Below are 27,883 nucleotides of genomic sequence, written 5' to 3' on the forward strand. Positions count from 1 at the left end.
TTATTTTTTTTTCTGTTCCATTCACATTTCTTAGTTTAACATTTAGAATTGACTCTTTGAGATCCAGACTGAATGATCTCACACTTATCCAAAATCAACTACATCTACATGGCTCAACTGTGAACATGCATTACAAATTGCAATCCTATTAACAATTAAGAATTTAAGAAATGCCAAGATGTCAAAAGGTTGCTTAATATATTAATACTGACCCATTTTAATACCAAGCTTCTTTTTCAAGGCCATGAAGTTTGGATTTCCAGCACCACACCTGCAGATTATCTCCAACAGAATGTTCTCAATGTCAAGGCAGCATTTGAACAATCATTGAGAATTAAATCATAAATCTGGGTAGGGGAATCACTCTAATGGCCTAAGTCATACCTTATGTAAAAATAAGGTGGTTTTGAAATTTGTAGGCCAACTATTTCCACTTTACACCATTGCTGGAAGTAATACTGATGAATATTTGCAGCATTTTCTTTTATTTCAGGTTTTCAGCATCTGATATATTCTTCACTTTACATTTTCAACAGTTGTGCTCTCCTTTATCCTCAGTCATCTCCCTCTATGTGCTCGGTACAAGACAGATCAGTTATAATGAACAAGAGTGTGCACCCCTCCCCCAGGCAGCACCATAATCACATGTTCCATTCAGTCTCTCTTGGTCTCCACCCTGTTATAGACATTCCCTTGTATTCTCTGCCCATCCACTACTCTGCAGATTTAAATAGATATTTTCTCACTTTATCCAGTTCTGGTGAAAGGCCAACTTTCTGATGCATTCTCTCTGAACTATTGAGAATTTCCAGCATTTTCTGTTATTATTATTCTGTGATAATGTTGGTAATTAATTCAATTTAACTTGCAACTCCCCATGTAATAAATTGGTTTGTGTTCAAATGCAGTAAGATCTAGTTAACTAGTGGCAATTTAGTTACACTAAATAAATCCCAAGCCACAAAAGAACTCTGCCTGATAATTGTGAAATACCCTGCCACCAGTATTCTGTGAATCATCTTTGACCAGAAACCCGACCTGATCAGCCACATAAACACCATAGTTACAGGACCAAGTAAGAAGTGCATTCACTTCTGTTCAATAGCGCACCACAGTAATGAAGCCTGAAACTATCCAGAGGAATTTTGTATAAGGACCTGGAAGGTAAGTAGATTTCAGGCAGGACATGGCATTGGACAGATCTGAGCAATGGGTTAAACATTCTTCATGTGCTAAATTAAGAGTAGCGGTTAGTGCAATACTATTGCAGTACCAGCAACCTGGGTTTGAATGACACTCTCTGTAAGGAGTTTGTACATTCTCCCTGTGTCTGCGAGAGTATCTTCTGGGTGCTCCAGTTTCCTCCCACCTTCCCAAAATGTTGAGGGGTTGTAGGTTAATTGGGGCATGGGAGATGGAGGGGGGTGGGGTGGGGGTAATGTGCTCGTGTGCCGGAAGGGCCTGTAATTGTGCTGCAGGTCTACATTTAAAATTTAAAGGGATTTCTAGAGACACCCAGAAAACTGCAGGTACTGGAATCTGAAGTTAAATACAGCTTATGCAACATCAGTGGGAGAAAAAAAAATGGTTGTCATTTTGAGATGAAACTCTTTATCAAGACTGGAGAAAATGATACACGGGAGGAGTTTAATTGATGTCTCTTTGCCCAGCTTCTTGCTTAATTTGCCAATTAAAATGTTAGCGCTGTTGCTCAGTTATGTTTTGGAAAATAACAAAATAGAAGAGGTGAAGTACTGCTGTCATTTGCCCACAATGCTTTGGAAGCAGGAGGGCAACTGCTACTTCTGCGAGAACCTCAAATAAGGAAAAATAAAAAGAATTCTTTACTTTTGTTACAGTAAAAGGCAATTATTTATTGGTGTAAAAATGTGGAGGGCTTGAAGTAAATGTCAAACTCGTGGCAATATGCAAGAGTGAACTGGTGTGAATTTCAATGCATCCTTCTCACCATGAGATAAAATGAAACGCACAAGGATGATAAAGGAGCAAGAGGAAGTTGAGAGCAGATTTCAGTACAAATTCTGCACATCAGGACCCTTGCTTGATGGGATTGCAAATAAAAACAATGAAACCATTAAAATTATACATAATAAATGCATGTAGTCCATGGCATGATTAGATTAATGGTTAGCTTGACATTATTACAGTGCCCAATGTCAGGTCACTCATCTGATAGGGTGATCGGCGACTAAACTGGGTCCCCAACCATGCTTGCCTGGTGTGGAGGGTGGCTAGGCACTCTACAGGATGAAAAACAAGTCCTGTCAAAGGGCAAACCAACCCTCTAGTAGGGTCAATGACCATCAAGCGCAGAAAGGGCATTCCTTGCATTGAAGTTTGATTTGGCCCTTTACTGCAACAGAACTTCCCTCAGCCATCTTCGACCTCACCGCTGAATCTGGGAGGGGATGTCAAGAGGGTAGATCTGGACCTGTACAACCCCTACTCATCTAAATTCATTCACGCACGCGCTGGTCCTTTCTGAAGAGTGGGGTGTCCTCATATCAAAGCCCACAAACTGACTGAAAGGAACCATCATCATCCTAGGAGATGAATAGCCAGATGAATTACAGTGGCAGCAACCCAGGTTTGAACCCTGTGTTGTCTGGAAGGAGTTACTACATTCTCCCTGTGTCTGCTTGGGTTGACTCAGGGTACTCCAGTTCCCTCCCATTCACTAAAATATACCAGGTTGTAGATTAATTTGGGTGTAATTGGGTAGCACAGGTTTAAATGGCTGGAATTGGCTTCTATCACATTGTGAATAAAATGAAAAAAATTAAAATTTATATTTACAGCAGCTGTTTTCTGAAGCAACATAGGAACATAGGGAGTAGGCACAGGAGTAGGCCAAAAATGGCCCATCGAGCCTGATCAGTCATTCAATACGATCATGGCTGATCTAATTTAATACCTAACTCCACCTACCTGCCTTCTCCCCATATCCCCTAATTCCTCTATCATGTAAAAATGTATCTAACCGAATTTTAAATATGTTTAATGAGGCAGCCTCAACCACTTCCCTGGTTAGAGAATTCCAAACATTCACTACTCTCTGGGAAAAACTATTTTTCCTCATCTCTGTCCTAAATCTACTCCCCCAAATCTTGAGACGGTGTCCTCTGGTTTTAGTTTCCCCGGCCAGCTTAAAAAACCTTCCTATATCTATCCTATCCATACCCTTCATAATCCTATATGTTTCTATAAGATCTCCTCTCATTCTTCTGAACTCGAGCGAATATAATCCTAGACGATTTAATCTTTCATCATAAGTCAACCCCTTCATCCCAGGGATCAACCTAGTAAACCTCCTCTGGACCGTCTCCAAAGCCAGTATATCCTTCCTCAAATATGGAGGCCAGAACTGGACACAGTACTCCAGGTGCGGTCTCACCAGTACCTTATACAGTTGCCACATTACCTCCCTACTCCTGAATTCAATTCCTCTAGCGATGAAGGCCAACATTCCATTTGCCTTCTTAATAACCTGCTGCACCTGCAACCTAACTTTTTGCGATTCATGCACAAGCACTCCCAAGTCCCTCTGCACAACAGCATGCTGTAGTTTTTCACCCTTTAAATAATATTCAGCTCTTTTATTTCTCTTGCCAAAGTGAATAACCTCACAATTACTAACATCGTACTCCATCTGCCAGACCTTTGCCCACTCATCCAGCTTAACTATATCCCTCTGCAGACTCTCCACATCCTCATTACAATTTGCTCTTCCACTCAATTTGGTGTCATCCGCAAACTTGGCTACACCACATTTTGTCCCCTCCTCCAAGTCATCAATGGTCATCAACCAAAACTAATTTTTCTTGATACATAAAATCAAGTCACTTTATTTTATCCATGCAGAGCATCAGAGAAGTATAGCTCTTACAAACACTGTGTGCTGCAGTACAGTGTGATCAAAATTAATGTCACTGAAAGAAATTCCATTGAAGATCACTCAATGCTATTTACTATTTTGCCTATATAAGGTCATTATGATTTTTGGAAGCTGAGTTGTTTCTGAAAAAATTCTGAAAATGCTTCAACCAACTTAATCATGGTGAAAAGGTATTTCTGCCATTTCAAGTTCTTGGCTCAGAAGCCATGGAAAGTATCCTTCCAGCATAAAGAATTCACATGTAATGACTGATGAAGTGTGATAACAGATGAGGTGCAACAAACTCCATGTTGAGAATGCACTATGGTAGAAGGTTGAGAAGAATACAGTTTTGAAGGGAATAGCAGTTTGCAGGGGCTGTCCATCTTAAAATGAAGGGGGTATCTTTATTGATCTTTATTTTTTAAGATATAGATTATTTTGGAGACACACAGGAGACTGCAGATGCTGGAATGTTAAGCCAAACACAATCTACTGGGAAAACTCTCCAGGTCAAGCAGCATCAGTAAAAGACAAAGAACAATTGACATTTCAAGCTGAAACTCTTCATCAGGACTTAGTAAAATGTTTCAGCTCAAAGCAACATCCTTTTATTTTCTTTTATTTTTATGTTGTTTGACCCGATGAGTTGCTCCAGCAGATTGTGATTGGGCTAATATATTTTACCATGATGGAAACAAGCATTTTCATTCACAAGTTAACAAAAAACAATCTGTTTGTTAAAAATATTAAGCATGCACATATGGATACTATATTATACATCTTGTTCATTGTTATTTCTTGGCAGCACAGTTACTGCAACATTGTTCCAGTGCTAGAGATCGGGACTTGGGTTTGAATCCTATGCTGTTTGTAAGGAGTTTATACGTTCTCCCTGTATCTGTGTGGGCTTTCCCCAGGGGTGCCAATTTCCTCCCACCCTTCAAAATGTAGGCCAATCAGGTGTAATTGGGCAGCACGAGCTCGTGGGCCATAAGTGTCTGTTAAAGTTCTATATACCTAAATTTTTTTAAAAAGTAAGTAATCTCTGACAGTTGAATTAGTGGTTGGAAATAAAGAAATACGTTCCAGGAATAAACTAACTGCACAGACACCTTTCTAACTGGTTTGTAGACTTTTCCCATTGTATTCATTGCATCTGTAAATATTCTTTAAATCTTCTGGTGTTCAACAGTTTTCTGCTAATCTTTGTTGATATCTGCAAAGGTATTTGCATATTTACCATGTGTTTAAACATGCACCAAGAATAGAAAAATTGTTTAAGTTGTTATGTCAGTTGGGATTTGCAAATTATTAATTGTCCTATTTACTATTTTGATGAGCCAAGATCATTTTATTTGTTAATAAATCCAGGTGTTGATTTAGTATGCTTTATATTGTAAAAATTTACACCTACCGAATTGACCAGAGCTTTAGGAAATCTTTTGGATTCTCTGAGAAATATTTGAGAGTAAGCTAAATAATTGCGTCTTGTGATTATTTCAACAATGAACACCAGAACGTGAAAGACATATCACTAAATTCAATGAGGGGATTAGTGTTGGAAGTTGTTGTTCAAGTAGTTCAAGGCAATCTTGAATAAAATGTCAGAACCTCAGCCATCATTAGAAGGTTGCGCCATCTTTAGGCCCAAGATAAATTGTGGAATGAGCCTTAGAACAAGCTGCGTTTTGGAAAGTTTAAATGCAACACTACATCTTTTAAATATTATTATTATTACACAAGTTGATACAGCAGCAATTTATTGCTGCAAATAAAGATGTGCAGTTCATTAATGGTTAATAAGATTTGGGATCATACCATAAGATCTCTTGGATTCAATTTCACACGAGGAAACTCAATGCAAAGAAGATACCCTGCTGGTAATATTTTGGGTGGGTTGCTGGGCCGACAAGATGAACAGTTATCTAACAAATATCACAAGTGTACAGCATAATTTTTTTTCTCCTCATACCAGTGTATTGTTTGGAATAAACTTTAGGTGGTAAATGGCTACAAATCTTAATCAATCCTGTTGCTGAAAATTCAGCTGGAGACAGATTACAGAGAAAAATCAAAAGAACTTTGAAAAGGTCTCCAAAGGTTTTCTGTACTATGATTCAGATTCCGTTATTTTCAATTTACCTGCGAACCAGATATTGACAGGGTAGCTCAAGGTGAAATTATTGAAAAGTTTTGCCTTGTCTATTCTTCTTACCCTAGTGTTCTTTTGATATATGTTTCCAAGAGTGTCATTGAATAAATATTTGCACACATGAACATTATGCTACACAATTTATTTTGGCAAGCTTATATTTAAGTCTGCTATTTGCATCAAATACTGGAATGGAGTACATCTAGAATGGTTTTGATTAAAAATGTACCACCTGATAATAAATATCTAGCACAGGAAATGCTGTCCAGTAAAGTCCTGGAGAAATTCACCACCTCATGCAGCATCCACAGAAAGCAAAAGGCAGTTGACATTTCAGCCCTGAGCCCTTTTTCAAGAGGGCCAAAGGTAAGGCAGATTCCTGAACAAGAATTTTCCCCTGGGGGAATGGGAAGGAGTACAGGCTAGCAGGTGATGCAGATATAAGGGGAAAGAAGAGATAGGAGTATATAAGGGAAGAAGGCACTGAGAAGTAGGAAATGGGAAAAGGGCTGAAAAGTTGGAGGAAGAGGGAGAGAGAGAGACTGGGGGGGAGGGGTTAATGAAAATTGGAGAAGTTGATAGTGATGTCACCTGGTTGGAGACAGCCAAGCCAGAATACAAGATGTTGTTTCCCTAATGTACATGTAGCCTCAACTTGGCAAAACATGAGAACCTGGACATAATTGTCAATATGGCAATGAAGTGTAGAATTGAGGTGGTTGGCCACTGGGAGGTCCTTACTTTTGCAGCAGACAGAGCAAACTTACTCAACAAAGCAATCCCCCAAGCTGCAACCAGTAAATGACCTCTGCCAATTCATACTTGAAATGTTGCTTCACTTGGAAGAAATATCTGGGCTCTCAATAATGGTGAAGGAGGAGGTGTAATTCCAAGTGTGGTCACAGGGGTAGGTACCAGGTGGGCGATTGGTGAGAAGGGATGAGTGGACAAAGGAGTCTCAGAGGGAGCAATCCCGAAAGAAAGTGGAGTTGGGAGGTGAAAATGTGTCAAGTGGTGGAATCACGTTGTTGGTGAGGGAAATAACAGAAGATAATATGTTGAACACAAAGCCTGGTGAGGTGGTAGATGTGGATGAAGGGAACCCTCTCCTGTGGTGGAGACGGGACAGAAAAGGTGCAGAAAATAAAGATGGTAAGGTCTCAGTTAATGGCAATGGAGGGGAAGCCACATTCTCTGACAAAGGAGGACATCTTAGATGTACTGGAATGGAAAACCTAATCCTGGAGGTAGATGCAACAGAGACAGAGAAATTAAGAGAAAGGAACAGAATCCTTACAGGAGGGTGGGAGAGGATAACTGTGGGAGTTAGTTTGTTTATAGCTTGTCTCCCAAAATGGAGATCGGGAGATTGAGAAAGAGGAGAGGGTTGTTAGAGATGGACCAAGTGAATTTGAGGTCAGGGTGGAGGTTGGCAGCAAAATTAATAAAATTGATGGGTCTGGAGGCAACACAAATGTAGTTAGGTCTATTATGCAAGAAGGAGCAGAGACTGGAGAGCTTCTTCATGAGGGATGGAAGTGTATAGGGATTGGCCATCCATGGTGAAATTGAGGTGGTCCAGCCCAGGGAACTGAAAGATGTCAAAGTGATGGAGAGCATGCAAGGTATTCCAGACGGAAGTGGGAAGGGACTGGATTAATGGGCACAAAATGGAGTTGAGATATGATGATACTAGTTCAGTAGTGCAGGAACACATGGTGGCAATATGTCTACTAGGACAGTTAAGTTTGTGGATCTTGGGTGGGAGGTAAAAATGAGCAGTGCTGGGTTGGAAAATAATGAGGTTACAGGCTGCGGAAGGGAAATTACCAGAAGTGATGAAGTCAGTGATGGTGTGTGAGATAGTGGTTTGATGTTTTTTGCGAGGGTCCTGTTCAGAGGAGGTGTCTGAGATCTGACATTCACATAAAAATGCTGGATAAACTCAGCAAGCCACGTGGTGTTCTTTATGTCGCAAAGATAAAGACATATAATCAACATTTCAGGCCTGAGCCCTTCATCAAAATATGAGCAATAAGTATGCAAGGTCCTGAATAAATTGTTGGGAGTTTGGGGAGGGGTAGGAGCACAGGTCCATAGGCAAGAGGTCAATGGTGGATAAGAGAAAAAAGTTGAGAAGTGATAGGGGAGGGATTGGCTCTCCATCCCTTTCCCTCTCCATTAAGATAGCTCATATAAACATAATTATTTTTGCCGATGAACTTTAACTCCTATTCCACTATTGAATGGATATTATGAATGATTGATAGGCCATAAATTAATTTATTACTGCACACTGTGATTAACTTGAGAGTGTATATTTGTTAAAAGCATTCAAAATGGATCTAGAAGAATATTTGATCATCACAATATTTGTAAATTAAGTTAATGTTGATACAGGTAAATAGTAGGTTTCTTTTCATGCACAATAACATATAGATCAGAAAATTGAAATGAGCTCATGGAACAGGAGGTGACCAATGCTGAATTCTGTGACATTTGCTGATATCCTAATTTGACTCAGCATCTTCTGTTCAAAGAAAATCTCATACACCCAATCAATCAATCAGATTGTCTGCGAAATTCAATTTCAAGGTAGTTTATCATATTCAAAACAAGAAGCTCTCTTCAATGCTCTACAATATTACTGAAGAATTCACAATCATTGGGCACAGAAAACATCAGAAACTTCTTCTCCATATCAGAGGAAGACAAAACTAGAAGACATCATTTTAAGGTGAGGAGGGAAGAAAAAAGAGGGGAGAAATTTTGATTGGACAAGAGCGGAATCTTCTTCTTTCTTCTGGCAGAGTATGGGAAGTAGTTGAAGAAGGGTCACTGAATGCACTTAAGAAGTGACTGATGAAGTTGGGCATCATCTTAACAAGCAATAGAGAGGTCAATCTCAGTTAGAAGAATGAAGGGCCGCACAGTACCATAACTTTGGCACCTTTTTAGACAGTGCCTTATGTGACAAGTTTGTGGTCTGATTATCAATTAAATTCATCAAAAATTATTAATTGCACTGAATTTCACTTCATATTGTGAGAAAAATTGAAACATCATTGGAGAAGACATCAAGGAACACCAGAAGAGTTCATCAAATTCACTACGCTAGCTGTGGGGTGGCACGGTTGGTGTAGCGGTTAGTGCAACGCCTTTACAGTGCCAGCGATTGGGACCAGGCTTTGAATCCCATGCTGACTCTAAAGAGTTTATACATCCTCTCCATGTCTGCGTGAGTTTTTCCCGTGGACTCCGGTTTCTTCCCACCATTCAAAACATACCGGGGGGGTGGGGGGGTAGGTTGATTGGGTGTAAATTGAGTGGCATGGACTCATGAGCCGAAATGGCCTGGTACCATGCTGTATGTCTAAATACACAAATGTGATGGTGATTCACAATTATAGAGCAATAGTGAAGGATAAAATACGATACAGGATCTTAAATACATGTGTGAAACTGATGCAGTTGCTGCAATAAATGTAATGGAAGCATAAACCAGTTTAAAATGGCAAAGTGCTTTAAATGTCAGAGAAAATAGGTATATCATGAAAGTTTTCTAAAGCCAAGATGATTAATGGAGCGATAACAATAGCTTGAGATTCTGGAGGAAGTCAATGGGTCAGGCAGCATGGGTAGAAATTGTTATTCAATGTTTCGGGTTGGGACACTTTATTTTTTTAATACTTTATTTAACATTTTAAATGTATCCTCCCTCTCTCCTCCCTACAACCCCCAAACCCACCCCCAAAGACAGAAAAGAGAAAGAGAACATCAAAAATATAGTAAACCACCATGGTTCAAAGTAACACCACCATGATGAGCTTCACGGAATTCAAAATTTTAAACCCATATAGTTCAAATAGGGGCTCAGGGTTGGGACTTTTTATTGAGACTAAATTAAAAGGGGCATGTTTGAAAGTGGAATAAAGCTGGGGAGGTGCCAAAAGGTGATAGCGTACTGGACAAAAGGTGGGTGAGGTGGAGAGACAGGAAGAGGGAGAGTCCATTGAGGGAGGTGGGTGGGGAAGGAGGAATTAGTGGAAAGTAAGAACAGCAGTAAACAGAGATGAGAACAGCAGAACCAGATAGAGATGGGGTTACCTAATATTAGAAAAAACATTCATGCATTATGACCAAGGTGATCCAGAAGAAATATATGTTGTTCCTTAAGTTTACATTTAGCGTCATCCTGATAATAGATGATGCCAAGAACAGATTCCCAAATCATGTGGGAACAGTAAATGGAACTAAATGGTTGGCTACTCAAAACTCAAGCCTAGAAACATGGACAGAACATAGATTTTCAGTGAGGTGATCATCCAATCTTCATTTGGCCTCTCTGAAGTAGAGGAAGCCACAGAGTACACTGATTACAGTAATTAGGTTGGATGTAAAGCACTGCCTCATTTGGAAGGCCAGCTTGTGGCCCTGGATGGAGATGAGGGGGGGGGGGGGGGTGTAGGGACAAGTTTTACTTTGAGCGATTAAAAGAGAAAGCCTCCAAGTGAATGGAAGGGTGAGTGCATAGGAAACAGTGGACCAAGGAGTCTTAGAGAGACTGATCCCTGCAAAAAGCAGATTGGGTGAGGAGGGCAATATATTTGCCCTGATGCTGGTGAAAATGTCAGAAGATAATGTGTCAGATGCAAAGTTTGGTTGGGTGGAAAGTGAGAACGAAGGGAAATCTGTCCTGGTTCTGCATGAGGGTAGCTGAGGTAAAGGTAGAAGTACAAAAATGGAGGGGATGCAGGCATGGGTTTTATCAAGGACAGAAGGGAGCAAATCTATATTTATCCAAGAAAGAGAGCTTTGAAAGAAAGAATTAATAAATCCAGTATCCAACTCTCATCATCCCATTTACAAGCAACTTCTATGCATTGATAGCTCACATGTTTGTCCAGACACCTTTAATTTTTCTTTACATTTTATATCTCAAATGCAGAATGTGCTGAGGAAACAGCTATAATCAGGTATTTTTGGGAACATGACTTTGAATTTTAATAAAAATTTAATCTTGCATATAAGGCACAGTACTCCCACTTATGCAAATGCCATTATACAACTGCAAATAGCCTCACATGTGCAGAAGGCCACTTGGGCAAGTACCAGGAAGGCAGATAATAACGGCAAACATAACAGTCAGGATTTTTAGGAAGGATGTGATAATTTATTTGAACTTTTTTTCTTTCAGTGTTCAATTAGAAACCTGATTGCTTAGAATTGTACCAACGTTCTGAAAACAAATTTGATGTCTGAGCACCATTACAGCTAGCACATGGAACAATCATGAATAAAGAATGTTTATCATTATGTTTCTTGAAGTAAATCTGGCATACCAATTGAAATGTTAAAGGAATGGCAAATAGTAAAATGGGAGCAGGACAAATTGGGAGTTCTCCAAGTAAGCCGAGCAGCACACCTGAAATATCATAAAACCTCGAAAAAACAGAATCAATTACAAGTTTGGATATGGATTATTTGAATCTACTGGATGCAGCTTTTAACAGTAAACTTCGAATGGGTCCTCAGGGAACAATTTTCAGAGTGTAATTGCTGGTTAAAAAAATGCAACCACTTTCCACTGTACTAGAGGTGAACATTTTAAATCTTGCAACATTTGTTGTAAAGTGTAATTTTTTTCAATTACAAGTATTCAAGGTTAAGTGCATTGGCTCACAAAATTTATGGCTTTGAATAATTTCTCAGAAGCAAATAAATTGCAGGTTATTTACAAAATTCATTAAAGAAGTCAATAGATGTCAAAATCCAGTGAAAATATTTATAACTGTATCGATGAGATCAATTTATACTGTTATACATTAAGATTTACAGAGTCCAAACATCCCCTTGACTCTAAAAGGCCAGATGAAAAATGAAACATTATTATTCTTAAGGATTAGTTATGAAAAGGTGAATAATGCCTCTGGTGAGTGGAAAAGTTGAGTTAAACTAAAAAAGACCAATTTCTGCATCTGTGAGCTGTGCAGAGTATTTTCTGGAAAAAAGTTCATAGCCATCCTGATATCAGCCCACAAAAAGGAAGCAGTTTCTGGAGGGTATAATGGATGATCCAGGAACAAAATCCTGAAGCTTCCTTTGACAAAGTTATGAAGATCATATTAATTAAGGTGACGTCTTAAGTTGTAGGTCAAGTCATAGAACTATTGCCTTCCGGTCAGAAGGTTGTCATGTTCCACTCCAGTGTCTAGACTGGCACTGCAGAATGGCACAAAGGACTAATCCATTTTGGAGTGAAATCAAACCTACTCACACAAGTGGATGTAAAAGATCACAAGGAACTATTATGAAGAGGAGTACAATATCCTATTATTTGGCAATTAGCACATTTTGTGGCTTAGAGAGCTTTCTGTGCAATGTTTCCTTGTTACAAAACCAAATTTACAATTCAAAGTTCACATTTATTATTAGAGTACATAGATGACATCACATACAACCCTGAGATTCTTCTCCTGTAAGCCAGGCAGAATTTCTACTTATTGGTAATACAAAAACTGTATTCAAGAAATGTATACAAAAGAGAGAAATGTAAACAAAGAAAGATATGTAAGCAATCTATGCAATACAGAAAGTAAATATTCAATAATAAATAATGAACAGAGTCCTTAAATAAGACTGATTGAGTTTGTCCTTTAGGAGTCTGATCGTTGGTGGGGAGGGGTAGCAACTATTCCTGAACCTATACCTCTTTCCTCGTAGAAGCAGTGAGAACAGAGCATGTGCTGGGTGGTGTAGATCCTTGATGATTGCTGCTGCTCTCCAAAAGCAGCATTCCATTCAGATTCTCTTGACATTGGGGAGAGTTTTGACGGAGATGTACTGAGCTGTGTCCACTACCTTTTGCATGGCTTTCTGCTCAGATGCATTGATGCCCCCATACCAGGCCCTGGTGCAGCCGGTCAGCACACTTTCCATGACACATCTGTTGAAGTTGGCAAAAGTTTTCAATGTCATACCAAATCTCCACAAACTCCTGAGGAAGTAAAGGCACTAACGTGCTTTCTTTGCAATGACATTTGTGCACTGGGTCTAGGACTGGTTCTCCAAGATAGTAATTCCCAGGAATTTAAATTTGCTCACCCTCTCCACCTCTGATTCCCCTAATGATCACTGGATCGTACCCCTCTGATTTTCCCTTCCTGAAGTTCATAGTCAATTCCTTAGTTTTAGTACCATTCAGCCAAATTTCTAAAAGTTGTAAAAACGACAGAAAATATAGCAACTATAGTTAATTGGTTGTAAAGTGCTTTGAGATCTCACAAATTATGAAATGTGTCAATGTAATTTTTTTGTCACATCTCAGTTTTCCTAAACAAACTAATAAATAGAGGGATTTACTGACACCTTCTCTAATCTATGTGGTTAATAAATATGGGACTTATAGAGATGGAACGCCTGCATTATCTGTGCAGCATTTCTCTTCACATGATTCATCAGGTCATAAAGAATCATACAATTTGTAGACGTGTAAACTTTCATTGCTAACTCCTCATTCCCCTGTAATAGCATCGTCCACATAAAACACGAAGGACTGCTGCATGATGAGATCACCAGTAAAAACATCATCAAATGAATAGGATAACAGTGACCCTTGTGTATCATCATAAGTGTGTCTCAACCACATTCATTAACTTACTATGAAAAATAATATTCATGCCAACAGAGGGTTTGTCTGTCTGCAGCTGATAGGGCAAGGATACAGTGAAGAATGCCTTCGTGGTATTCATACATGAGTAGGTTATTTATTTTCCCCAAAATATTATAGCAAACATGTTAAATTACTTCAATCTGAAATTCAGAATACTTCTCAATATTGGTAGTTTTTTTTTAAATTTACTGGATGTTACAGTTAAAATATGATCCAAAATTGGTGAGAAGGTGACATAGGGTAGTCCCTCAGGGTAGTTAGTGCTTCTGCCTCACACCTAGTTATCACAAAAATGCTGGACACACTCAGCAAGTCTTGAATGCAGCACGGACAGGGTTCCTCTTATCCTAACCTACTACCCCAACCCCCTCCAGATTCTTGACAAAGGACTCAGACATTAAATGTTGATTGCCTTTTACTTCCTAAAGATGCTGACTTTCTCTAGCACATTTGTGTGGTGCAGTCAACCTAAGCGTCTGTGGATTTTCTTGCTATCTTTTATCCAGACCTCCAGTGTTGTCTGTGTGGATCTCACTGTGATCATGTGGATTCCCCCAGGTGGTCCAGTTTCCTTCCATTTTCCAAAGAAGTGCTAGCTGGGAAGTTAATTGGCAAATGCAAAATGTCCTGAGTGTAGATGTGTGAGAGGAAAATCAGAGGGCAATTAATTTGTATTTGTTAAAGAAAAGATTACTGTGTTTGGAGTAGGAAAATGGGATGGATGGGATTGCTCTGAGAGCTGGCACAGACTCAATGGCCTGAAAGGCTGCTTTCCATTTCATGAGGAAAAATGAGAAATACATCAACATGGCTTGAAGCAACTGTTACAGGAAGTATCTGCTGAAGAAAATTACATTTAATTGCTTATCTTTTCAAACCATTCATCAGCAACAATTTCTCAAGACTATCATCGATCAGATTCTGGTGCATAAATTGGAATGTCTTTTGCTCATTTTCTACAATTGCAAACACAGCAAAATACTTAATGTACCTTTCAGCATTTCTATACCAGATAAGTAGTTTGTTAATAGCTCAAGAAATGTTAAAGCATCATGGTTTCAGGTTGTAATTGTTTGTGATTACTTTAACACTAATAAAATATTGTTATCAGAAAATGAAGGAATTAAAAAATATAGATTAATAACTCATTCAATACAAAACACTCATTTCATACAATTTTCTTGGAAATTGTCAGAACTTTAATCTCAATAAAACCTTTCACTTAATTCCTCAATGTTCAAAACTTCAGATTTCAGATTTATTCTCAGCGTACATACAAGATATCGCATGCAACCCTAAGATTCCTTGTCCTGAGAACGAGGCAAAATTTCTACTTATCAGTAATCCAAAAAAAAACTGTACTCAAGAAAAGATATGTATACAAAAGAGAGAAATATAAGCAAAAATAAGAAATGTAAACAAACTGAATGTGCCATATAGAAGAAAAAAAATCACTAATAAATAAACTGTAAAGTAAGACAGCGGGGGCTGTCTGCTGATTCTTGGTTGAGCTCGCCACCCAGAGCGCTGGCCCGATTGCTGCCATGGCGCACCGCTACATGACCCCCCCCAGAACCATCAATTTTGTCTTTGATACCCGCAGGCAGCGTCTCTGTTGTCTTTGGCGGTCTGCCTCTCTTGCGTGGTACTGACATCTCGATGGGGCATGCTGGGTCCAGACATGCTGGCTTCAACCTGTCTGTAGTGAAGACCTCCGTCTTGCCTCTGACCTCCAATTCGAAAGTGGTGCCATTGTTTCGTACAATCCAGAATGGACCCTCAGACGATCTCTGTAGTGATGGACAGTGTTGACCCCTGTGGATGAAAACATACTTAAAGTCCTGCAGGTCTTTGGGTATGTTGGTCCTCATTTGTCCATACCTGGTCAGTAGACTCGGGACCAGGTTTCCGATTCAATCCTGTAGCCTGCAGAGGAGTGCTGTTGTGTCGTCCGGTTGATTGTCCGGGGACGATGCAAATTCCTCAGGGACCACCAGTGGAGTCCATGCACAAGTTTGGCAGAAGAGGTGTGGAGGTCTTCCTTGGCTCAGTGCAGATCCTTAACAGTGCCCATGGTAGCTTGTCCACCCAGTTGAGTCCTTGTAATCTGGCCATGAGTGCCGACTTGAAGTATCTGTGAAAGCACTCCACCAGCCCATTCGATTGTGGGCTGTAGTGTGGTGTAGCTGAGTGCCCCACAGACTCGTGAGGATGGACCAGAGGCTGGAGATGAATTGGGCTCCTCTGCCCAATGTGATGTGGGATGGTATGCCGAACCGTGCAAGCCAGGAAAAGATGAGGGCTCTGGCGCAGGAGGTCGCGGAGGTGTCTGCCATCAGGACTGCTTCTGGCCACCTGGTGAAGCGGTCGACCATTATGAACAAGAAGCGCAACCCTGGGATACTGGTAGGGGTCCCACAATGTCTATGTGGACGTGGTCAAACCTTCACTCCGCGGGTCTGAAGTGCTACGATGGGGTTTTGATGTGCTGCTGCACCTTGGGTGTCTGGCACTGCTTGCATGCCTTCGCCCACCTATTGGCTTGCTTTCGGAGTCCATGCCAGATGCACTTGCTGGCCACCTGCCGGACCCATCCTGATGGATGGGTGAGCCAGCCCCAAGATGGAATTGAAAACCTATCATCTCAAAAGCCACGGGGATGATAGATCTGATTTGTCCGGTGGCCACATCACACAGGAGGGTGGTGTTACCTGCGCCAAGGAAGTCCAGGAAGTCCTGGAGTTGCCATCCCAAAATGGCTGTCCTGTACTGGGACATCGCTTCGTCGTCTTGTTGCGTCTTTGCCAGTGCCACAAAATCCACTCCCTTCCATAGTGCGTGGATGGTCTGCCTGGACAGTGCGTCTGCCATCACATTGTCTTTGCCCGAGACATGTGCACAGCCATGGTGTACTCAGATGGCACTGTTGGTGAGCTGACCAGGGGTCTGATATTTTTGCCAGGGCAAAAGTCAGGGATTTGTGGTCAGTGAAGGCCATAAAAGTCCTGCCCTCGAGTAAGTATTGGAAGTGGCGGATGGCTAGGTACAGCGCCAGTAGCTCCCTGTGGAAAGCGCTGTACTTCAGTCCTGGAGGTCGCAGATGCCGACTGAAAAAAGCTAGCAGTCTCCGGCTCCCTCCAATCTGCTGCTCCAGAACTCTGCTGATCACCATTCCTGAGGTGTCCACTGTTAGGGTTCTTGGAGTGTCCATCCTGGGGTGCGTCAAAAGATCAGCGCCCGTCAGTGCTTCCTTGGCCTTTACAGAGGCGTCCGCCAACTCTGTGTCCCAGTTTACATCCTTGGCTTTGTCTGCCATGTGGGTGAATAAGGGCTGCATGATTATGGCCGCTGAGGGGATGAACCTGTGATAAAAGTTGATCATCTCCACAAATTCCAGAAGTCCCTTGGTCGTGTTGGGCCTAGGAAAATTTTGGATGGCCTCCAACTTGCTGGGTAGTGGTGTGGCCCCTTCCTTGGTTATCCTATGGCCCAGGAAGTCAATGGTCTCCAACCTAAACTGGCATCTTGCTGGGTTGATCGTCAGTCCAAATTCACTCAGCTGGGTGTAGAGCTTGCGGAGGTGCGCCAAGTGTTCTTGCTGGTCTTTGCTCACCATCAGGATGCCATCGAGGTAGACGAAAGTACCATCCAGGTCTCGGCCCACTGTGTCCATCAGCCGCTGGAAGGTTAGTGCAACATTCTTTAGTCTGAACGGCATGCGTAGGAATTCAAACAAGCTGAATGCCGTGATGATGGCAGTCTTGGGAATGTCGTCAGTGTGTATGGGGATCTTATGGCACGAGATTTTCTTTAGAGAAAATCGTTGCCCCATGCAGGTTAAGCCGGCAGTGGTCACTACGTGGTCTCCAACCCCCAGTGACTTTGAGCACCATGTAAAGGGGAGAAGCCCATGGGCTGTCTGACCACCATGCTATGCCCAGATCTTCCTACTTTTTGAACTCCTCCTTATCTAGTTGGAGCATCTCTAGGGGGAGCCTTCTGGCTCTTGCATGGAGGGGTGAGCCCTAGGTCAGGATGTGATGTTTGGGCATCTCTGAGGTGAAATGGGGGGTAAACACCATCGGGAAATCCATGAGGATCTTGGCATACTCATCTGTGGCATCTGTGGAATGCTGCACCGAGTCCAGGTGGGGGGCTGGGAGTCTGGCATTCTTGAGAGGGAAGGTCTGGAATGTCTTTGCATGGATGAGTCTCCGGCCTTTCAGGCTGTAGGCATGCAGGAAATCTGCCCCGAGGACTGGTTGTTCCACTACTGCCAATGTGAACATAGACGAGAAGCTTCTTCCCAAATGCAGTTGACCCTGCACATGCCATAGGTCCTGATGGCGCTGTTGTTGGCAGCTCTCAATGTGGGGCCAACTTGCCCATTTCTGGTTTCCTGCCCCGATGTCTTGTTGGCTAGCCGCCGTGATCATCAGCGATGGCTAGCCCAGGCATCTCCCTGGTGCATGCATTGTGGTTGGCATCGGCGGGCTCCGGAACCCCATCGCTGGTGGTAGAAGCACTACTGGTTGTTGGGACACCTCCCTTGTGGGGTTGGGAGTAAAACATAGGATTCTGTTGACACCGCGGTTAAGTGGAAAAACACACAAATGCTGGAGATGCGGGACAAACAGTACCTTTATGTAGCAAAGGTAAAGATACATCACCAACGTTTCAGGCTTGAGCCCTTTATCAAGGTGTGGGGGAACATGAGAGATGTCCGAACAAAAGGGGGAAGTTGGGGGGTGGTGAAGGTGGGAGATGATAAGTGGCTGGGGGGTGGGAACACCACAGAGGGGTGGGAAGAGTCTAGGCCAGGTGGAGAGAGAAAGGAAGTAGGAACTGGAATGACTAGTTAAGGAGCGGAGGAATGGAGAAAAGGCAAGCTGATTAGTGGAAAGCATTGAACTCAATGTTCATGCCCTGCGGTTGGAGAGTGCCCAGACGAAAAATGAGGTGTTGTTCCTCTTATCTGCGGGTGGTCAGTGTGAAAGGCCATGGACTGACCTGTGAGCTTGAGAATGTGACTCAGAATTGAAATAGTTGGCTACAGGGAGGTCGTTTTTTCTCATTTTTCATCTGGGCAGTCTCCAACCCCAGGACATGAACATTGAGTTCACTGCATTCCACTAATCAGCTTGCTTTTTCCCACAACCCACGCCTTTAACTAGTTATTCCAGTTCCTGCTTCCCTCTCCACCTAGCCCAGACTCCTCCTCCACCTTTCTGCTGTCCTCCCCCTACCAATCTATCATCCCTCACCACCCCCTCCCTACTTTCCCCTTTTGTTTGAACATCTCTTAAGTTCCCACACACTTTGATGAAGGGTTCAAGACCGAAATGTTGGTGATGTATCTTCACCTTTGCTACATAAAGGTACTGTTTGACCTGCTGAGTTTCTCCAGCATTTGTGTGTTTTTTCCCTTGTGGGGTTGCTGCTCCCTCTGCATTTCGGCCCAGATCTGGCTGTGGAGTTTGGTGATGAGCTCCATGGATGCCGAGCTTCTTGCTTCCACAAGATGTCCACTCGTGCTGCAACTTTCCAGGGAGTGGGGGGGGGGTTACTGAAGTCGCCGTCCACCAGGAGCAGTTGGACGTCTTCAGGTAATTGCTCTAAGAACACCTGCTCAAACATTATGCAGGATTCATGCTTCCCAATGAGGTCCAGCATATCATTCATCAGGGCCGATGGAGGCCTGTTCCCCAGCCCGTCTAAGTGGAGAAAAAAACATGCCCCCCTCTCTCGCCTTGAGAGCCCAAAAGTCTCGATAAGCAGCTCATTGAAGGCGGTGTAAACGCCTTCCAATGGGGGCTCGTGGATGAAATTGGCCACCCAGCTCACCATGTCCTGGTCCAGGGCGCTCACCACATGGTAGTACCAGGTGGACTTCACTGTGATCTCCCAGATCTGAAACTGCCTCAGCCTGGTTGAACCAGACATGGGACTGATTCGTCCAGAAGGTCAGCAGTTTCAGGGAGACTGCATGGATTGCTGCCGGCTTGCTCATTGTTGGGTTTATATGCCATCTAAACTGTTGGGGTCACCAACTGTCGCCACGCACTACTCAAAGAAAGACACACACTGGTAAAGAGAGGTATAGCTCTCTGTTTTATTGGGGCTGAAGCCTGGCTTTTATACTGTTGGTGTTCCCGCCATTTGCCCCATCAACTGGCATTGCCACCCGCAAAACAATAGTGGGTTTCCCGCGAGCAAGTCCCTTTGCATCACAATGCCTTCTTCCCTGCACGCTATCTCCAAGCTGTTGGCTGTGCAGTGGGGCCAGCGCCATGTTGGGGATGCTGCCTTTGCCGTATGACCCCCGGTTCGCTTGCTGGGGCCAGTGCCGCTGCGCTTCCTGCTTGCACTCATCGGCCGAAGCGCCGGCCTGATTGCCGCAGTGGCGTGCTGCTACATTACATTGATTTCGTTAATCCACAAAGAAATAAATGAAAGGGAAGAGAAGAGTCTCCTACCAACATGGCAGTATGCCTGTAGCCTGCAAAGGCCTCTCTGGACCGGGTGCTTCAGGAACCCCCCCCCCCCCCAAGTAGGCATAGTGTTCAATCCTTGAGCTGACGAGGATGGAGCCTGAAACCCTTGAGCTGACGAGGATGGAGACTGAAACCCTTGAGCTGACGAGGATGGAGCCTAGAATACGGAGTCAAACATTGAAATATTAGGAACTCCAAGCAAGAGCAGAATTTTGAAAGACACCACAAAGTGTACTGACCTGACTACCGGGGGACGGAGCTTACATTACAGACTCGAAAGGCCGAGGGGATCGAGGCCTCTGCTGGGGTGACGTGGCCTTCACTCTTCAGCGCCAGAGTTGATGTTGCCTGTTGCCTATTTATGATGAAGCTTAATGCATCAAAAATCAATTTAAATATTGTGGTGATTTATCATAAATGATGCAACTGTTACAAAATTAAAAACTCATCTGACATTTCCCAATACTGCTTCAAACTATCATCACCAAAATCAATTAATTACAAATTCAAAAGTTAATAAATGACCTTCTCTTGACTCCAGAAAGGCCCCACCTCTCTCCTGTAAGGCCCAACTTTAGTTTTAGATTATACCACTTAGACTGGAACTTATCAGTTCTCCAAAGTATCTTGAAACCATTGATTAAACCCCTTTCTGAGTCAAAAGACTTTAAATCGATGGGGGGGGGAGGTAGGGAGGGTGGGATGGGAGGGGTGGGGGGGAGAAAATGGCACTGTATATATTTGAAAAGGAAAAAGTATGTATCATGGTCAATGTGGTTTATGGTGTGAAAAAAACAGCAAAAAAAAAGCCGAGAATACAATTCTAGTTTGTACAATAAAAAAGCAAAGAGTAGTTGATGCTGGGAATCTGAAATTAAGCGTACAACATTCAAAATAGTCATAATAATCTTTCTTCAAAACTCTTATCTTATCTCTTTTTTTATATATCAAATCAAAGTTATTTCCAGGCAGTATCAGAAAAGGTGCTTTAGAGTCTTAAATACACAAAAGTACTGGAGAAACTCAGCAGGTCCCGCAGTATCCATAGGAAACAAATATATAACTGATGTTTCAGGCCTGAGCCCATCATCAAGGCATGAGGAAAAACCAGGCAGGCACCTGAGGAGGGAGAGGAGGGAAGAAGGGACAGGGAAGGAGCATAGGTCAACGGATAAGAGATCATAGGTGGACATGGATAGGATGGCAGGTGAGAGAGATGAGCTGAGAATTGATTGAGAAAGGGGGTAGCTCTGTGAATGCAGACATGGATGCAAGGAGACAGGGGGATATGGAAAAAGAGTGAGACAAGGAGTAGGGAGCTGGAGGAATGGAGACAGGGAGAGAAAGATGGTGGGGGGTGGGGGGATTGCAAACAGAAACCAGAGAAGTCAATGTTAATACCATCTGACTGGTGGGTGTCCAGATGGAATGTGAGGTGTTGTTCCTTCAATTTGTGGGTGGTCTCAGTTGGGCAGTGCATGAGACAATGGACAGATATGTCAGCAAGGGAACAGAGTGGGGAATTTAAATGGGTGGCTGTTGTGTTTGGAAGAGTATCAGGTTCAGTTGGTTCACAGAGAGACGAGTCTGGACACAACTGTTACAATCACAGGTAACTTCAATGAAAAAAAAACTTCATCGAAGTATAGAAATGTTTTGGCAGCTCCAGCCCAAAACATCGATTCTGTATTTTCACCTTTGCTATATAAAGGACGCTGCTTGACCTAATGAATTTCTCAAGCACTGTGTTTTTACTTCAACCATAGTATCTACAGGTTTTTGTGTTTTACTTCTAATTTTAATGAACACAAAGGAGACAAACAGGGGAGAACGTCAAATGATACTTAATTCTTCTTTTTTGGCTTGGCTTCGCGGACGAAGATTTATGGAGGGGGTAAAAAGTCCACGTCAGCTGCAGGCTCGTTTGTGGCTGACCAGTCCGATGCGGGACAGGCAGACACGATTGCAGCGGTTGCAAGGGAAAATTGGTTGGTTGGGGTTGGGTGTTGGGTTTTTCCTCCTTTGCCTTTTGTCAGTGAGGTGGGCTCTGCGGTCTTCTTCAAAGGAGGCTGCTGCCCGCCAAACTGTGAGGCGCCAAGATGCACGGTTTGAGGCGTTATCAGCCCACTGGCGGTGGTCAATGTGGCAGGCACCAAGAGATTTCTTTAGGCAGTCCTTGTACCTTTTCTTTGGTGCACCTCTGTCACGGTGGCCAGTGGAGAGCTCGCCATATAATACGATCTTGGGAAGGCGATGGTCCTCCATTCTGGAGACGTGACCCATCCAGCGCAGCTGGATCTTCAGCAGCGTGGACTCGATGCTGTCGACCTCTGCCATCTCGAGTACCTCGACGTTAGGGGTGTGAGCGCTCCAATGGATGTTGAGGATGGAGCGGAGACAACGCTGGTGGAAGCGTTCTAGGAGCCGTAGGTGGTGCCGGTAGAGGACCCATGATTCGGAGCCGAACAGGAGTGTGGGTATGACAACGGCTCTGTATACGCTTATCTTTGTGAGGTTTTTCAGTTGGTTGTTTTTCCAGACTCTTTTGTGTAGTCTTCCAAAGGCGCTATTTGCCTTGGCGAGTCTGTTGTCTATCTCATTGTCGATCCTTGCATCTGATGAAATGGTGCAGCCGAGATAGGTAAACTGGTTGACCGTTTTGAGTTTTGTGTGCCCGATGGAGATGTGGGGGGGCTGGTAGTCATGGTGGGGAGCTGGCTGATGGAGGACCTCAGTTTTCTTCAGGCTGACTTCCAGGCCAAACATTTTGGCAGTTTCCGCAAAGCAGGACGTCAAGCGCTGAAGAGCTGGCTCTGAATGGGCAACTAAAGCGGCATCATCTGCAAAGAGTAGTTCACGGACAAGTTTCTCTTGTGTCTTGGTGTGAGCTTGCAGGCGCCTCAGATTGAAGAGACTGCCATCCGTGCGGTACCGGATGTAAACAGCGTCTTCATTGTTGGGGTCTTTCATGGCTTGGTTCAGCATCATGCTGAAGAAGATTGAAAAGAGGGTTGGTGCGAGAACACAGCCTTGCTTCATGCCATTGTTAATGGAGAAGGGTTCAGAGAGCTCATTGCTGTATCTGATCCGACCTTGTTGGTTTTCGTGCAGTTGGATAATCATAATTAATACTTAATTACTATATTACTAAACAACCATATAGACATTCACATCCGACTCAGGTTGGACTCCGATATCTCTTATACTCTACATGCTTACACACAAATACACAATCTACAGACAGGGACTTACACACCCACACTCCCAGTTCCCTGTACCAAAAGGGGTGCAGCTCTCTGCAAGAACCGATCTATCGCAGTACTATGGCTCAACTTAAGTGCAGAGCCCATGTTACTCACGACACTTCCAGTGATGTCCACAATGGCAACCTGGCGTGGAGCAATCTCTAGGGCTTGGACCTTGAGGCAGAGAGAAAGAATGTGCTATGCATTGATGGAGGCCTGTTCCCCAGCCCGTCTAAGTGGGTTAGACTATGCTATGGTCAAGTCCCATAGCATAGAGCACTGGTGCACCTCAGGGCTGTGTACCAAGGGGATAATTGGCAAAGAGATGAGTGGATGAGGGAGTTGTGGAGGGAACAATCTCTGTGGAAGGTGGAGAAGGGAGGAGATGGAAAAATGTGTCTGGTGGTGAGATCACATTGTAGTTGGCATAAATTAGTTTTTTTTCTATTTCTTAATTTTACCCATTAAGTCTCCATCGCATTTTAATCTTTACTCTGTATTTGAGCGGTTTTTCCTCTGACATTTTCTGTACTTTTCCAAACTGGGAGAGGGGCATGATAAAATTACAAGGGGATACATTTTTTAAAACATCTCTTTTTTTTAAATTTAATGTTAACTGGAGCAGAGAATATCAGATGTGTGGATGAAGCTGGAGGGGAAAAAAGACAAGCAAATTTGGGAAAAATAGTTTGAGAACCATTTCTAGAGATCTCACAATCTGCTATATTTGGTTTTGAAAAGTGACCGTGAAAAGAAACATTTAAAAAAAATGACCTACATTGAGCTTACCTGCAGCCAATGGTGCCATTGAGAACTGTCTGTCATCAGCTTGTATTGGATTTTCACACTGTGTCCAAGAGAAGCTGGAAGTCAGACGCCAGCTCATCTAACCTCCCTTTCTGCTTCTGTGCTCTCCGCGGTTGCATCAACAGATCACTAAACTGTTGAGTTGAGAAGGTAGATGTATTTTGTATCTATACTGGAAGCTTTAAAAATGGCATGAGAACTAGAACTTCACTCATTTAACTGGTGTCGTTGACCCTCTGAAAAAGGATAAGCAAAAGTAAATACAGTAAAGCCCCTGGTATCAGAAATTCAAGTAAATGGTAGCCTCCAAATAATTGAACATATCAAGCTGTGATGTGGATCTAAATTTTTGAAATAATGTAACATAATTAATAAATTACAACCATCAAGTGAGTGATTGTACTTTATTAATTATGTTATATTGGAAATACAAAAAAAACGCATGTTTTGTTATTATGTGCCAGATCCTATTGGCACACTTTCCTTTATTTACCTCTATTCACATTGCCTCAAGCACTGGGGAACAACATAAAAATGTTCAATTAAAAAGCATAGTTCTATTGCTGGATTCAATTGAAATGTGTTTTATGCCTTTCTGCTCCCAATTTGACCATCAGAACAAAGAACAACCATTGCTTAGCCCTATATTCCCTGATAATCCTCTACTGTCAGTATCTGAGGATAACATGCAGGCTGCCTTCAGGCAAGTGAATCCAAGGAAACTATCCGGTCTGGACGGAGTACACGGCCAAGTACTGGAAACCTGTGCTGACCAACTTGATGGTGTATTCACGGATATCTTGAACATTTCACTCCAGCATGATGTGGCATCCACTTGTTTCAATCAGACCTTCCTGAGACATAGTTTGCTTAGCATCAAAACTGGTCCACAGATGATGCAATAGTCCTGACCCTCCACTCTGTCCTGACTCACCTAGAGATTGATGCCTAATTCACCAGGCCATTTTTCATTGACCATCTTGGCATTCAACATGATCATACCTCAGAGGCTGGTGGATAAACTGTCCTCGCTGGGACTCAACACCCCTCTCTGCAACTGGATTCTGGATTTGTTGACTGAAAGACCACAGTCAGTCTAGTTTGGCCGGAAAATCTCAAGTCCCATAACACTGAGCACTGGTGCACCTCAGGGCTGTGTGCTCAGCCCAAAACTGTTCACACTGCTGCCTCATGACTGCTCTGCCAGATTTAATTCAAGCGGAATTTACAATGATATACCAGTAGTCGGCCTCATTAGCAATAATGATGAGGCAGTTTACAGAGAGCAGGTTGTGAAAAAAGAACAACAACCTGAGTCTTACCATGGACATGACAAAGGAGTTGATTGTGGACTTCAAGAGGACGAAGGTCAACTATTCTCCATAACACATTAATGGTTCTTCCATTGGGAAAGTGGAGAGCACAAAGTTCCTTGGTGTGCATATAAAGGACGATCTATCCTGGACCTCCACATTAGTCAGGAAGGTGCAGCAACGCTTACTCTTCTCAAGGTTGATTAAAGCAAGGCTACCAGCCCCCATCTTGACCACATTTTATAGGAACACAATCGAGAGTGTCCTGACTGGCTGCATTATTGTACGGTATTGTAGCTGCCAAGTATCGGACTAGAAGTCAATACAGAGGAACATCATAACCGACGATGAAAGTCTTCCTTTCCTCTACTGACATTTACTGGGAGCATTGTTTAAAATTATTGAGGGCCCTTTTCATCCAGCTCACAGTATCTTCTACCATCAAGAAAGAGGTACAGCCACCTACTTGAACCGCTGCAGTTCTTCTACTCCAACTGCCCTGTGGGCTGAGGAGTTCCAAGTTCATCTTTGAATGATGATGCTTTAAGTTCTTTTGAATATTCTTGGAGTTTTGAGCACTGGACTCTGTCTTCAACTGTCCAAAGATTTCAAGAATTGTAGAATATAGGCATGTTGTCTTGTATTGTTATAACTGTCAACCAAGTTGCTGTTCTGGGGCAGATGAGTGAAAACGTTAGCATAAAGCGGTTTCCTGAAACACAAACACATCAGTTTGCTGTTGCTCCCGGGGTATCCGGTTTATGGGTGCTCAGTTCATGACATGACCACACTTCATCCCGCGAAAATAGACAAATGATGCCTATTTCAAAACCCCACCAGTTTGGAAATTTATAAAGGGCAACCAGATCGGAAAGATTTAATTATCAAGTACACGGAGAATCAGGGTTCGCGAGGAGGTGGGGGCAACCGCAGAGCCGCCAACTTGCCTCTGTCATGTTCGGAGCCGCCGCTTGGGGGGTGACGTCACGACCACGAGGTGGCGGGGAGGGTTCCCGGGCAACCGGCGCCGGGACGCGCTCGCCTCGGGGGGCCTCTCAGCTGACAGCACCATGCAGCGGGGGGCACAAGTGGGGAGGGAGAGCGTCCGTCAAGAACGAGTGGAAAGAGAGCATGCGTGGGCCGCCGCAGGATTGTACCCCCAAAATGCCATGAAATAAAATTAGAGAGTGTGTCCAAATGCCACCGATGTTCACCAGGGATGCCCAACGTGACGGCAAAGGCCAGGTTAATTGTGAGTGCAGTGAGCCCTCCTCCCCTCCCCCCCATGTGGCAACAGGCAGGCGCTGTGCGGTGTGAGGAGCACAGGCTCCTCCAGCTCGGCTCGGCATTAGCATTGTAGGAGGCCCGTTGCTGTCACAATCACTGCCGTGCGCTGTTGTGGGCTCGTCCCTTCCCTCCCCCCTCCCCTCCCCTCCCTCATTGCAAACTGCGGAGCTCCGCAGCAGCCAGCAGCAGCGAGCCGCCCGCGTCGACAAGTGCTTTCACCCCTTTCTAAAACCAGGCGATTGATCAGGGAGCCCGGCTTATTTGCAGATCGAATTTGCTGAAGACCAAGCCGCTCAGATCCTCGGAGGCGCCATTTTCCTGGGTTTGCGGCTTGGAGCCGAGCCTGGGTTGCTCGCCTCCCGTTCGCTCAGGGCTCCAGTTGACAGATCAGAGCATGGACCCCGGCCGCTTTGGGATGAGTTGAGATCGCAGGTTCTCGCCGCTGGACATGGGTGAGTAAGTGGCAATTGGTGATTTTTTTCCTTCTTCTTGTGGTTGATTGCAATGATTGTTTAAGACCCCCCCCCCCCCCCCAAAATGTGTACGTGTTCAGTGAGAAGGAGTCGATGGTGCAATTCGGTTGTTCGAAAAAGAAGTCCGTCTTTTTTTTGGAGTGGAGCTAGAGAGCCTCTAGTATCGGATTCCACCAGCTGCAGTTTCCAGCTTCAACTCATTGTATCTCAGCGCTTTTGCGGAGGGCACCGACCCTGCAGGGAAAAGAATATAAAATGCAGCCAACTCGAACATGACAGATCTGACACGGTCGACCTTTAAAAGGCAACTGGATCACCGAATGCGGATTTAACAAAATAAGGATGGAAAGGGGTATGCCGGAGGTCGAGAAAATAGGTTTGACAGGAGCCCGTAACGTGGACTGATTGGAAGGGGGCATATCAAGCCGATTTTCGGACGTTATCTTGGTGGAGAGGGACGGAGATAGGACTGGGATTTAACTTTCTTTAGGATGCAGTTGTCTTGAAAAAATGGAGCCGTGCATTTATATGATCGACAGTCC

The 27,883-nt window shown here is 43.4% G+C and overlaps 1 protein-coding gene and 1 long non-coding RNA gene across 3 annotated transcripts in view; one reads left to right on the plus strand and one right to left on the minus strand.

The window, feature by feature from the left end:
• Positions 1-19,828: 19,828 nt before the first annotated feature.
• LOC138757241 (uncharacterized) lies at positions 19,829-26,864 on the minus strand. Its single transcript, XR_011353455.1, has 4 exons — positions 26,529-26,864; positions 24,251-24,504; positions 20,456-20,586; positions 19,829-20,373 (listed from the first exon to the last, which is right to left on the minus strand). It is a non-coding gene; the product is annotated as an uncharacterized lncRNA (long non-coding RNA).
• The window catches only part of setbp1 (SET binding protein 1), a 331,846-nt gene continuing 330,528 nt past the window's right edge, over positions 26,566-27,883 (plus strand). Inside the window, exon 1 of one of the 2 annotated variants that reach the window (XM_069924235.1) lies at positions 26,566-27,324. The gene's annotated coding sequence lies outside the window, so the exon portion shown is untranslated. The remainder of the gene's footprint in view (positions 27,325-27,883) is intronic. The other variant, XM_069924234.1, reaches the window with a different exon arrangement.

The sequence above is a fragment of the Narcine bancroftii genome, chromosome 3 (assembly GCF_036971445.1).
Source record: "Narcine bancroftii isolate sNarBan1 chromosome 3, sNarBan1.hap1, whole genome shotgun sequence".
In the NCBI taxonomy this organism is placed as follows: domain Eukaryota; kingdom Metazoa; phylum Chordata; class Chondrichthyes; order Torpediniformes; family Narcinidae; genus Narcine; species Narcine bancroftii.